The sequence below is a fragment of the Anomalospiza imberbis genome, chromosome 3 (genome assembly GCF_031753505.1).
Source record: "Anomalospiza imberbis isolate Cuckoo-Finch-1a 21T00152 chromosome 3, ASM3175350v1, whole genome shotgun sequence".
In the NCBI taxonomy this organism is placed as follows: domain Eukaryota; kingdom Metazoa; phylum Chordata; class Aves; order Passeriformes; family Viduidae; genus Anomalospiza; species Anomalospiza imberbis.
In genome coordinates this window covers 90,412,587-90,427,185 of record NC_089683.1, presented here as the reverse complement: position 1 = coordinate 90,427,185, position 14,599 = coordinate 90,412,587, and the positions used below count along the sequence as shown (strand labels likewise).

At 39.3% G+C, this 14,599-nt stretch overlaps 1 protein-coding gene and 1 long non-coding RNA gene across 34 annotated transcripts in view; one reads left to right on the top strand and one right to left on the bottom strand.

The window, feature by feature from the left end:
• ESRRG (estrogen related receptor gamma) overlaps window positions 1-14,599 on the bottom strand; it is a 372,308-nt gene that overhangs the window by 159,666 nt on the left and 198,043 nt on the right. Inside the window, exon 1 of one of the 33 annotated variants that reach the window (XM_068185672.1) lies at window positions 220-402. The exons of the other annotated variants lie outside the window; for them this stretch is intronic. The gene's annotated coding sequence lies outside the window, so the exon portion shown is untranslated. Of the gene's footprint in view, window positions 1-219; window positions 403-14,599 lie in introns of those variants that run through there. 33 annotated transcript variants of the gene reach the window in all.
• On the top strand, window positions 291-3,634 carry LOC137471383 (uncharacterized). The gene is made up of 2 exons (XR_010997556.1): window positions 291-431; window positions 1,659-3,634. It is a non-coding gene; the product is annotated as an uncharacterized lncRNA (long non-coding RNA).

Genomic DNA, 14,599 nt, shown 5'->3' with positions numbered 1-14,599 from the left:
TTGGTGGGGCCGCGGCCAATCAGGCGCCAGGGGCGCCGGGGCGGCCCGGCGCGCGGGGCGCGCGGCAGGTAGAGGGTGGGGACGGGGGAGCGGCCTGAGGCGGCGGCGGCGGCCGGGGCAGAGCCCGCGGACGTGCCCGCGCCGCCGGACCGACCGGCGGGGGCTGCCCGCTCCGCTTCCCGCTTTCCCTTCCCGCCCGGCCCCAACTTCGGCAGGTACCTTGGCAGGCTCCCGGTTAAGGATTGCGCGCAAAGGTAGAGGATGAAGTTTGCGCCGCCGCCGCCGCCGGTCGTGGCGTTTCGCTGTGGCGGCAGTCGAGCTCGGCTCCCGGCGCGCTCTCCTGAACGCCGCTTCCCTAACCTTTGGAACTGCTCGGCGCCGGGGAAAAACAAATAATTATAACGCCAAGCGCGGCCTGCCGAAGCCTCTGGGTAACTCAACTTTTCATTGTCGTGCGAGTTGCTTTTGGGGGGGAAAGGGGAGGGGGAGCGGGCTGGAATTTGACTGTGTATATATGATATTATACATAAAGACATATAAAAACTACACGACTAGCTAATATATAGATATATAATTTCCTATTTAAAAATTAAAAGTTTCCTTTTCTACTTAATTAAAAAAAAAAAGACATTCCTAACAAAACGAGCACAAATCCAGTCCCTAACATAATGGGTGCAACTGAGAGCAAATACAGGTACGCGTGTTCCTATACAACATGGGGGCTTGTATTTATTTATATATTTATATATATATATATATATATATATATATATATATAAAGCGTATGCCCCTGTACCAGTATTTGTATGTTGAGATGTATATATTTAGAAATGAGAAAGAAAAGATCCAGAACTGATCAATTTCCTCTGTTAGTGTGCAGGGATTAGAGTGGACCAATTCAGCCTGCCTCATTTTAATGAGATAAGGGCTGCACTGGAGTAGCTCTGCATTAGTAAACCTGGGAGGGTGCCTAGACCTCTACAGTGTTCGGGGGTTTGGGTTTTTTGTAAAGTAAGTTTTGCTGAACTAAAAGGGCAATAAACACATATCCCTGTAGGCATGCCTGCATAAACATCACCAAGCCCGGTTCCAGCTAAACACTGCTTACAGCCAGCTCAGAGTTGTTCTCTGGCATATGAAAGATTCCTGATTAAACTTGTTCCAACACAAAGAATGTACTCAAATTTAGGGACATTAAAGACACTGTTTGCCCTGGAAACACATGTACATACCCTGTTTTGAAAGTATCAGTAATGAATATGGGATGATTTTTTTTTTCTTAAAAGCTACCACTATTACTTAATTAAGGCACCGTACATATTTTCCAGGTTCAAAGCGTTTCTGTCCCTACCAGTGAAAACAAATGCAGACTGTTTCTGTCCAGAAAAAGACCAAACTGACACTCTTGGAAAGACAGTAGTTTCTTAGAATGCAGCTCAACTCTTATAAAATCTTTTGTAACTGGAGCCCTAACATGATGCAAATGGCAGTCTTTTAGATCAAAACAAATCAGTGCAAACCCTCAGAATGCAGTAAATACTATTCACAGAAACGCCCTCTCCAGATCTGTCTCACAGCATTTTACGAAAAAATATACAGCAACAGAACCAAATTCCACCATATATAGGTTCAATAGACATGCTTGTGTATGTTTACAGCAAAGAGATTCCAGCGTTCTGTATTTAACCTTATGTGAAGACTGGGCCTGCTTTCTACAAATACTTGCAATTTTAGGAATCAGAACTCACACAGCAAAACTACAGCTCAGACTACTGTATAAAAGCAGGTAGTAAAAGCTTAATTACCAGTAGCATTATGCTGTCTATATTGTTAAATGTGGACTCTGTAATTAAGATGTAAATTTGCTTGTGAACAGTGAATTAAAAAGCTCTGAAATGTAGAGTAAAATTTAAGTCGTCTGTAGAAACATGAGGGACAAAAAAAAAACCAAAAAAAACAGTTTTTACCAAATTTTAGAACAGGAAGCATTAAATCATGTTACTCTGTTAGAACATCCTCTTTAAGTAACAATTTTATAAATGCAGATTTTGGAACCAAATCAGAAGTTGAATAGCATATCTTTATGTATAGTTATCTGTATGACTATATAAACTCAAAATACAATACCTACAAACCGATGTACATGTGCACATGGGCAAAACATGCAAATACAAATATATTGTTTGTACTGAGTATCTCTTTGTATAGATTTATAAGTATATAAGAGTATGTCTGTTTATAGATTTATACCCAAAATGTTTATTTTTCAATATTTTTTATTACAAAATGCTTTCAGACTTTTGCATGTATGTGTCTTTTTCTTATATAAAAATCAGCCATAAATGACGCCCTGTACATGCGTGATTTGATATGGTCACTTTTCTGTATTACATTCGTTGGAATACACCCTTCTGAAAATCTGACAGCTAATCCATTTTGAAACTTACCAAAGCACAGGTTAGCTTCATTCCTACTTTTGTTGATTATCTCCTAAGATTTTATATTCAGGGGCTGAAACACGATGGTCTCTCCTTCTGTCATGCTCTGTCTTCCTGTAAGCCCTCATTTTCACATTCCTATAGTTTCCCCTACCTTGTGAGCTTGTTGTCCCCCACCCTCCTCTACACCCCCAAATAATGCATTTTTCCTCTCCCCCTGTGAGCCGTCACCAGTTTTCTATCAAGCATCTTTCATCCAAGCAAGCAGCTCTCTGCCCTGCCAGTGCTGCCTCTTGGAGAACCAGAAATACTGTGCTGTACTTTGCATGTTGATAAACAAAGCAGTTGGCTTCTTCCCCCAGGGACTGAAAGTGTCACCTCCACCAGACTGGGGCCTGGAATTCCAACTACATTCTTGAACTTGGGTTTCACAGTTACAGATCAGTTTGGGGAAAGTGGAAAAAAAAAAGATAAGAAAGAGATTACCGCAGCAAATAAACTGGGGCTAACTGTAGCTTCATTTTAAGCTCTTGTGTAGAAATAAATAAAAGCAGTAGCAAGGAGGGGAGGTGGGGGGGTGGGGGAAAGCAATCCAGGTACCAGTTCACAGAATTTTATCAGGGAATACACACCAAGAACATGTATGCAAGCACACATCTGTAATAACTTACCAAAATGTACAGTGCAAAATCTTACCACAAGGAGTCTATACAAAACAGTGGTAATGGAATCAAGAGAGGGGAAGGAAAAAATCATCAGGAGTGTCTGTACCAGTCAAGGGGCATTGCTGAGCAGCACCTACATTTCCATGTCTCTTTGTGCATCTAATTTTTCCTGTGTGCCAAACAGTACATCTTTGAGCATCTTCACATCTAAATACTACAGGCATTTCAAGGCATCAGAAGAGCCAGATTCTTAAAGCACAACACCTCAAGGCAACTGAAGTGAGGTTCAGTGGCACTTCACAGAAACCTCACAGTGCACTGTGTCAAATGTATATTTACCAAAAGGAGCAACAAGCTCAGACCAGCAGGGAAGCTGCAAGAATATGAAAGTCTGGTAGCTGCTGAGGATTTATTTGGTAATAAGCATACTTTAAATAAAGATTTGCAACACACCGTGAAGCTTTATTCAAAGTCCAGCTGGAAAATACCATATTGTTAAGAGTTTGAAATAAATACTGAAGTGTCATCAAATATGTGATTTTCCCTTATTCACAACCACTCATTAAAGAAACACAAGTCAGATGTGATCTCATTCAATGCTACAGTGAGATTAACATTAGAACAGTATTGCCACTGTCTACTCTTCTTTTGTGCTCCTCCTAGGAAGGCACTCAGTGCACCCCTGGATATGCTGCTAATGAATTAAAAAAACTAGCGCCTCAAAAGTTCCAAATTCTGCTCACCTGTTTGTACATAGTCGGACAAATGCTATCAAGTTACTACTTGAAAGCCATCTGCTTCTTCAGTCTGTATTTAGCATTAATTACTCTTTGTTTTGATCTTAGGGGGAAAAGCTAAAACACAATCTCTGGTGCTCCTTAGAACTTTTCCACAGTGTGTTCACAAATACACGGAGCAAGGCTTTTAGCTTTTGCTGCTATATTCAGTCCCAGCATATAAAAAATGTCTCTATGAAATAACAGCAATTGCCTTACCATGTTACTGAACTACATCCAATTTATCCGGTCTCAAATAAATACTCCATATTTTCTCCTTGTTTTATTTTCAAGGGCATGGGTATGGGTATTTAAATGACTGCTTTCTCTGGTACAGAATAGAATCTGTTCACACTGCTATAAATAAATATTCTCTTGACGAAACACCTTTCCCAAAGCCTCTGACAAAATGAAAGAAAATTAAAAAAAAAAAAGAAGAGAAAAAAGAAAAAGGGGATAAAAACACCAGAAGAAGGGAGTCGCATGCATATTGCTTGTCACCCACCAAAACAGGTTTCCTCCCTAAAGATAATTCAGGCACACACTTCAATATGGATATCTCACTATTACCCCAAGCTCTTTTTTTAGTGTAAGTTTCTTCAGAGAAACTGAAGTACATTACTGTCTCAGACAGCCAAGGATAAGATGACTGAGGGAATTCAGTTGCTCTGTTTAATTAATACAGGATTATTTCACTTTCATTTTGTGAAGCTAATAATATGACTGGTGGAATGTCAGTAAAAATTAAATCATAAACTAGTGCAGTACCAAAGGGAAAACTTACTTTAGTTATGGAATATTCCCAGTAGAAATCTTGAAAATCTTATACATATTTACACTGATAAAATACCACATGTACTTCATGGGATACTGCAAGCTTTCTACAATCCTTGTGGCATGTTTTTACAGAGCAAGAGTTAACATTTTGAGATTATACATTAATAAATGAGTTGCAGTTGTATTGTTTCTTGAATGTTAAGCACCACATACTAAACGCAGGCACACGTTCAAGGTCAATGCCCTATTTTAGACCTTTTCAGCAGCTGTGATATTATGATAATCACACTTAAAATATTCCTATGGAAAGAGTAAATTAGCCCCCTTCACTGGAAGGATTATTATGATAAACAACAAATCTGAAAGAGAACAAAATCAGATTTCTCTTTTTGTTTGTTGTTTTCTGTTTTGTTTTGGTTTTTCTCCCAGCAATGAAATAAATTGCTGTCTTTTACTGTGATGGCTTTTCTGTCCAGGAATTTAAAAAAAAAAAAAAACCTAAGAACCCAACACTTTATTCTGCACTTACATTACCCATTACCTTTTGGTGGTGGTTTTGTTTTTTTTTTGGAGGCCTCGCCTATGTAAAAGTGCCTTCCTTAAAATGCATTTATGCTTTCTATTAGAGTCAAAACATACCAGTTGACATCCCATTCTATCACCTATACTGCAGTGAAATGTAATATCCCACTAAACCAGAAGGGAAAGAAGAAAATTTAGCATCAGCAGCTACTCCTAAGCAAGATTAGGGGTTTAGCTCCATCTAATTGAGGGATGACACATGTCCCTCAATGGGTCTCTCCCCACTCCCCCACCTGCCCTTCTACCAGACTGCAACTTCAAAATGCTAAAAATAGAAGAAGATGGAGTGTAAATATTTCCCCAATGAAAACACTAATAATCTTTACTGTGAGCTGACAAGAATTGCTTGTTACACTGCCCTAGGATATCATGGCTTGAAGCGAGAGTGCAGACACGCACAAAGCCACCAACCACCCTCAAAGGTTTTGTGCCGTCTATTTGTGCATGTCCATGTTGCAGAGGCTCCTACGACATCTGACGTGGAGCCGGGACACCTGCTGTACAAAACGCATCCTCCAGCCTGCCTGCCCCCACCCCCGACAGTCCCAGCCCATCTTCCATCACTCTTCTGCCTTTTTCTCCCCCTGCTCCCCCTCCATTCCCTTCGCTCTGGCATTTTTATTATTAATGTTATTGCTATTATTACTGTCCAAGCATAAGCTGATCCACAGGGGAGCCTGTGTAATTTAACCCCTCAAGCACTAAATTCCTTCACATGTGCCAAAGACACAGGTTTGTTGTTGCCTCCAGCAATATCCCAGGAAGACGAGTGATGGCGGTGTCATATCATCACACAGCGACTTAATCTATTGCGACACCCAGGGAACGGGTAACTGAAGAGATTTACAGAACATGCTCTCTGCCTGAATACAAAATGTTATCCCCTTTACCAACAAACTCGAGTCACAAGAAACAAAGTGAAACAAATTTTGCCCTCTTATGGCTCATTGTTTCCATGACTGCTTTATCCAATCCTACCCCCCCATTACTTGTCCCACTGTACATCTTCTAGCTATACAACACTTTTTTCCAACATTTTTGTTCTCCGTCCTTTGTTCTTCACATGTTCTCTGATTAACAAACAGCTAGATCATGTTGAACTGCCAAGTAACATAAGCCTTGGAAATCTTTTATCCATACAATAGATGACTGGAACTATCACTTACATCAGGGTTATCGCTACATGCTGTCTTTATGTTCTATGACATCTAATGCATGCTTTTTAAAACTGGATTAAAAGGGTTGCACTTTTTAAAGGTGCAAGGAACGCCAAATTAAGTGCAGATTAGCTACAATAAACACCAACCTCAGGAAAGCATCTATTTTAACTACTAAAAATCACAAAACCCCGGTCTGTTTGTCAAGTAGAGACTTTCTATATGGTTGTCCTGTTATCCATAACTATTAAGGAACAATTCAATATAATAAAGCTGCCTATAACTGTTCTCTCCAAGACTGAGGTGAGATTCTCTCTCTTCTAAGATTTCACTGACCTAGGAAGCAAGAATTTGGCACAGAATTAATACTAAAGACAAATGAGACTAGTGAAACGTCCTCAGCTCAGGATGACCTGATTGTGCTGGTGAAAAGAGCTTTCACCATGGGAAATTAACAGCTCTGAAACCACTGGTAACAAAGGCTGAGTTCAGATGCTCACGAGTAAACAAATCCTTGCTCCCCGTAAAGTAATAGCTACCCTTATCTCTAGACACCCAGATCTAAAATAGGTAGAGGCTTCCATGAAGGCCACTGAACCCTGTCCCTGTAGTAACAGAACTCTGATTTTTCTTTCAGGTACACATGCCTTTTTAAAAGCCTGTATCAGCTGACTGACTGAGCACTCAAAAATGTACTCTCTGTTGAGAGGCATATTTAGACTCCAGGTTACATGATTTCTTGAACACACACTTGTAAGCACAGGAAGACATTAAAAACTCCTTGTACTTCTCCCAACAAGTAAGATGAAGAGACTTAAAAGACAGGTTATCATGGATATACAGCTTCCAGATGGTAACTGTGTGGTTTCAGGAGTTTGAAAGAAAAGTGGAATTCACCACCAACTGCTTTTTTCCCAGGTCCTTCAGCTCCAGCCCCCTGAAAGCCGAAAGCCTGATGTGTCAGGGTGCACTGAGATGCTGTTGACCACTGCTATATTCCTTTCCCCTCAGTGGTGGGTAGGAGGTTTAGAACGCCCACCAAGAAGACGCTAGTGCACACTAACACAAGTGCAGCAATCCTGCTATCTCCAGTAGATTTGTACACTAACATTTAAGGGGAACATTAACATCATTAATACAATACAGAAGAGTCACACTTTTAACAAACATACCTGTGTTACATTACATTAATGCAACAAAAACCTTTTTTTCTGGCTCTATTAATAAGTATGTTAAAATGACAGCATATAATCATAATGACATCCTTCTGCAGCTGAAGCCTTCTATTATCAACTCTATTTCTGTCCTATAGCAGCTTCACTTCTATTGACCAGACAGTTAGCCCTGTTCAATTATTCAATCTCAAATCAATAGATTTTAGCTCCACATATAAAAGTTAAGGTGTAAACACTATGCACGTGCTCTTTTGGCTTAATTTACTTGCAAATTTGAATTTATAGCTTATTTTTTTAAGAAACATGCAAACTTCAGTTTTCATATAAGGCTGTTTATTCCTCCCACCACCTCTGCCCCTGTTTCAAGTGTTACATTTCCAGAAATTGAGTTTAACTTGCCTACGACATAAATGTCTGTCTTTCACATATAAAAAAGGAAAAGTAAGAATGATAATTATTTGATTCTGATTATGCTGAATAATGCAATAAAATAGCAGTATGACTTTTAAGCAGATCCATTCAATATTTTGTTGCTAAAGCAGTCACTCAAGGTGTGAATTGATCCAGAAAATACAGCTTTTAGACTTACTGCACTTCTGACACTTGTATCACAAACAATGTGGTTCAATTACTGCAGGTATGTGTCTGTGTATATGCATATACCTACACAAACCACATGGAAATGTATTATATTATAGGCTCTTGGTTACCTAAGTATCTTCGCACACAAAGAGGTGGCAAGAAAGTAAACTGAACCAACACATGCTTACAGAAGTGTCTCCATCTTTCATTCCAGAAGCCACTTTATTAATTTTGTCCATCCAAGCTTACAGAGCTCCTAGCTGACAGTCAGATTTTACATTCTCTTCTCAAACAAATGTATCTTGACTTGAGCAGCACACACCTCCCACTCAATACTTTAGCACTGCAGAACAGATTCCTGATTACCTACAATGCTTTAACATTGTATAACAGATTCCTGATTACCTAATTCCTGAAAGTACATCCATTTTTGTGCATCTAGAAAACAGATCTAACACTAGTGCCATAATGTTTTATCTTTACTGACCAGGTAACCCAGAATAATATGTATACAATTTATCTGTGCCTGAGTTCAAACAATACTACCCAATGAAATACTGAAATCCTGGGGAACACCCTTGCTGTTACCTGCCTTGAACCCTACCCTACCAGGACGATGTCCAAAGCGGCTGCAGTTTATAAACTGGAGGAAAATGCCAGGGAGCTATTACAGCAAGAAAATCTAAAGCAATTTCTGCATACAACCATTACAATGTGACTGTTAAGAGACAGATAAGAATTTCTCTATTATTGTCACGGAAACAATAGGCTTAAATTTTTGGAAAGGCTTTAAAACATAATATATAAAAAGGAAAAGTTGCAACTCAGTCTTCCTACTGACCGGTTTACTCCAACTTCAGATTATCTGCTCCCAAGGTATTAGCATAAACTTCTCCAGTGCTATTAAAGGCCATATCTGCATTCTTTAGCACTGTTTGCATTTAGTACACGTATTTTCAGAATGCTAACAGTCTTTTATTCAATAATGAATTTTGCAGAAAAACAAGAATTGTCTCTCTTTTAATGTTATTTTTCTAAATAAATTCTCTAAACCTGATTGAGTTAGATCCTTGAATCATGCTTTGGAAGAAGCAACTTGCAGTTTTTGAATAAAGTGAAGCACTTAAGCAAATCAGACTTTTATTCTTCATCCACTGAGAAGCCTCAGATTTAAGATGAAAGAGCTGGGCTGCCTTTCTCTCTCCTTATCCTGCAAGGTCCCTTCATTCTCCCTGTTTTCCCAGTAGATTTACTTGTGAATCTGGTGACAGCCACATTTGAAGTCCTGAGGTCTGACTCCTGACCTCAGTTATGTTAGCCCTTCCCTGCAGAAGAACTACCCCTTGGATCACTGACTTGCTATTATTCTATGGTTAATAGACCTGAGCTGTGCAATATTTTTTTATCTGGCTACAGTCCTATCTCTAAATTCTCTATTTTGAATGAATACCGATTTTGTGACATGAAGTCTGCTATATAATGAAATGCAAACAATGAAAAGGCTAAATCAGTTTACAAAAAATCTATTTGTCAAACAGTGTGGAGATGCTCCCAATTTAGTCTGGGCAGAGCATGCAGTTCTTGATAAGGGAGTTAAAACCGAGCCGTTTCACTGCATAAAAATAAAAGCATCTGAAAGGGAGAGACATTTTCTTGAGGAGACTCTTCCCTAGACCCTATATGTAATTATTAAAAAAAAAAAAAAATTAAAATTACAAACCCCCCACACCTCTTGGATTCTGCAGGAATTTTCCAACAGCCAGGAGCACTGTTAGAGGAGGTAACAGCAAACGCCTCCCCAGCGCAGTCCCCTTATGTCACATTTGCATTTCTATTCAGCTACATTGCCTGACAATGAAGCAAATGGGCCTGGCCTTATCTGAACAATTCCGGACAACAGAGATTTCTAAGCCATACAAAGGAACGAGCTTAACATTCAGCACTCAACACCTCCTGGCGCCCCCCCATCCCCGGCCCTGGGGGGATGGCGGTCACACAAACACCTGGCCACGCCACAGCCTGACACCCTCGCACGGCATCCGAGAAGGAGCCGGCTAAGAGAATAACAATAAATTACAAGAAAAAGCGATCGAGACTTTGTAGACGCTCGCCAGCCTCAAGGAAGAAAACAGTCCGAACTGTCCAGATTTTCAGGCTTTGTTTGGAGGGTAAAGGAGTGTTCCTGGAATGTAAAAGTAGATCATATCTAGTCAACCATTTGTGACTCCCGCCGTCCCTTTTAGGCTGGTATTTAATACAGCAGATGAAACCTACAGAGCCTTTTATCAGGGAAATTTCACATCACCCCAGTTTTCATTGGAAAACCTTTAGCAGCTAGGCTGGCTAACTCATGCCATTTCATTGCACTACGAGGAAATTTCCGACTAATTCCTTCAAAATTAATATCGTCTGATTTAAAAGTTGGAAATGACAGGAAAAAACCTGCACAAGCTGAAACCTCCAGATCAAACTTGTGTTATGGCAGGACTTAAGCTAGCTATAATACAGGCTAGGGCTTAAAACAGCAAGGAAAAAAAATTACAGTGACAGCGTTCTGTAGGCACTTTGGCTTTAGTCTGGCTTTACATTATATATATATATATATATATATATATATATGTGCACTTACACATTTTATCTGCCCTCTTGTCCCTCTCTTGCTCTCAAATACTCAGGGTACATAACAAAATAGGCCTCAATCTCAAGTACAAGAAACTTCATTGTGAAGGGGTTTATCCACATGTTTATTTATATACACAGTAGTAATCTGGGGGAGCAAGCATGGAGAAGGAGGTGGGAGAGTGTCCTTCTTTTTGTCCCAAATCCTAAAGCAGAATATGCTTTTATATAGCATGCCAAATTTTAAACTGCTGCCTTATAATTTATTTGTCCTGAACTTCCAGGTAAGTTTATTCTTGGCTGTTGAACAAATGCTGAGTTTCTCCCTAGAGGTGGTTGCAATGAGTAGTGATTCTCTATTTTTTTCTCACTCACACAGTTTTGAAGATTTACAGGCATGAATATCATCACGTTAACACAAAATGATATTACTATTGCCAAAAAACAAGGCAGTTAAGCACAGAGAGTGAGAAAGGCAGAGCACTTACTTAGATTCAAAGGAAATACAAAGCTCCTTAAAGCAGCCCATTGTTTTAAATTTTACTAATATTGATGCATCAAAAGCTTCTGTGGTTGTTGCCTTTGCATGAATTGGAGCAAGAGGCTGGAGTGCTCGTAAGGGAACAGCCAACTTTTATTATCCTTAGCACCAAGAATGGCTTTATTGCTGAGAAAGCATGAAACTAGCATTGTCCTGGAATCAAACCTCCTAAAGCTCTGCAGATCCCTCAAACTCTGTCAAGGTGACAGATCACTTTAACCTTCAACTGTGCAGGCATACAAGCAAACTTCATACAAGGCATGGGAATAGGGTGCAGTGCAGAGCAAAATTTAGTCCTTACATTTGGCGTGATCAAAATAAAACACAGGACAGAATTAAAGAATTGCTATTAATATGTTAGTATTTTAAAAAACTTTTCTAGACTGTAGTGTCAGAGACACTATGAGCTATCACACACTACTACATTGTTGGAACTCATTGTTTTTTTGTTGATTTATTAAAATAACAATTAGTACAGATGGGAGCAAGAGGTGGTATCTGAGTAAAGAAGAAAAGAAACCAAGTGAAACATTTTTCCACAGATTGGTCCAAGTTTTACTTTAATCTCAAATCAGATAATCCAAAAGGTTTGCTGCAACTATCCAAATGATAATAAACCCTGACTTCTGCCCCTTCATTAACATGCAAGGACAGAAGTTGTAGTATTTACCTTGCTGAATGCATACACAGTTTATGCCTGCGTATTGCATCTTGAAGATACCTGTCAGGATGGTTTCTACAAGCCTGTCCCTTCTGGAGTAGAGTAAGCAACACAGCTGACCCAGAAGGATTAGATGAGAAATTCAACTAATTAATGAGCCCTGCAGGCAAAACATCATTTCTTCTGCTCTTTGGGACTTTTACAAGGTCAGCTGGTTTGTTGGGTTTTTTTCCCAGCATCAGGTCAGACTCACTCATCTGTCAATTTACACAAGATTTGTAAGACAAGAGTGGCCACTATCAAGCCAAACAACATGCTACATTTCCTTTAAACCCTACAGTAAGGGAAGAATTGTTCTGGCCAATTCAGCTTTATTAAAATATGCTTCTCTAATGTTACTTTTCTCTTCCAGGGGCAATAGTTTAGAATTACAAACACAATACTTCCCATTTACAAAAATATTCTGGATCGCAAGTTCAAATATTCTGGAACATAGCTGAACTCCCCCCTCCTGCTCTGCTGTCTTTCTGATGATCGCTTTTCTGAGCATCACATGGCAGAGTTTTCTTCCATCTGCCAGGGAAGTTTCCCAAAAAGTATACCAAGTTCAAGAATTGCAGAATCTGAATATGAGGCTTGTTCAGATAGAATTCAGAAAAATTATCAGCTCACCTCATCTGTTTCTCTAGCAGTATGTGCACTGTTACCATCCAATGGCCTCTTTGGTAATAAACTTGTCCCACCTCCCATCTGCTCTTCTTGCTGGCCTCCTGCCACTTCAGCCTCAGTCCTTTCCTGTCTTCAAGATGTCATCAACTTCACTTGCTCCCCTACCCATTTGTTTCTCTTTCGAAGTGAGATCAAGCATACATCTTTCTATGTCTCTCACTCCAGCCTTTAACTTCTGCTCCATCTTTTTAGTAAGTGTCTATATTTCTGCTCCATTTATCATAGTTGGCAGTATGCACTATGCAGGTGTCAAGGAAACCAAGAGAGAGTTCACTATTCATGATGCTGCCTTTTCAGCCTTCTTGTGGCTTGCCATTGAATGTCAGCTCCTTAACACTGAGCTGTATGTTGAGAAGAATATGTATCAGTTAAATTACTTGCAGCCAATACAAAAGCATGTGAAGAAACAAGGCTGCTTTAGACTTTTTCAGCCTGATCTCTTTAAGATTTTTATTTTATATTTTTAAAATATTTTTTTATTACTTGATTTTTCATGTCATCTCTACAGGATTTTTTCCTTATTGGCTAAAAATAAATGTACCTGACATTGTATGGGGCTGGACATAGCATGCAGGCAGACCTCTGTAAATGTGAATACTTGACTTAATAATGTCATATAATAATGACTGACTTCAGTAAATGCTTTCTTTTCATGTCAATACAGACTTCTGTTTCACTAAATGTAATCCAGCTCAGAAAAAGAGACATCTTGGGTCCAGCAGAAAAGAAGTCAGAGGTAAATGAGAAATACCTAGCTGGCTTTCTGCTAAGACTGAGAGCAAAACTCCTCCACTCACCTCCTCTGCTGCCTTGAGCAGGGAGGAGGCACAGCCTTGCCCCTGAGGCTAAGCCCAAGAGGATGGGTTCACCGGCCACCAGCCAAGAACCACTGCTTTTAAGGATAACACTCAATTCCACAAATATAAAAACATCATAAGAATATAACTTAGCAAGGAGAGAGTTAATTTGATGAGAATTCACAAATTATACACATGATAATGGTTTTCAGGTAAGACAGTTCTTCAGACAAATGCAGCTGAGAGACATCATGAAAAAAGGGGAAGAATTAACCATTGAGGTAGCTCATATATGATGTAGCTTGAATTATTTTGCATAAAGGGCAGTACAAAAGTTTCCGTACAAGGATTTCTTAACTCCAAATACACAGTTCATCATGACTATAGTCTGATTTAAACTCTGTTTCTTCTACAGTGGAAGTGCACACATCCAACATGAGCAGAATTCACTGCTTTCTATTCTGTGTGACAAAGAAGAGAGATCAGACACTCCTCATAATCATTTATTTCCAAACATTTCTGTCCAGGCCATCTTCCTGGTTTTGCTCATCATTAGTATGACAGCAACAATAAAAGTAGAATTTTTCTTACAGTAAAACAGACAAAATGTCCAGTTTCTGGCCCAGCTAAGCATCTTCTAATGAAAAGCTTATAATTTCCATCCTTACCAATACTTTATGCATTCTTTAAAACAAGCCTGCAAAATGTGACTGGCAGAGCCACATCTGACAACTTTTCACATCTTCTTTCACATAATTTCTGTGAAAGTGACAAGAACTATTGATGTACATACAGGTAAAAAACTAAAACTAAGGGCCTAACAAAAATTTTGCTTAATGCCTTGCAAAATTTCTCAGGGGGCTAAAGTTTCATATTTCTTCAATACTGTAAATATTAGATTTCAAACTGAAATTAAAATCTGAACATTTGCCAAGTCATTTGCTGGATTTTCCCTTCTTTTCTAGAAGGCACTAAAACATATTCTATTTCACTGATCAACTACATCCCTTTGTATTCAGAGGCCACTACACAATGTCCTTACTTAAAGAAAATGGTAAAATAACCAGTTGCTTTAAGTATTGTAATCTATTTCCTGCCAC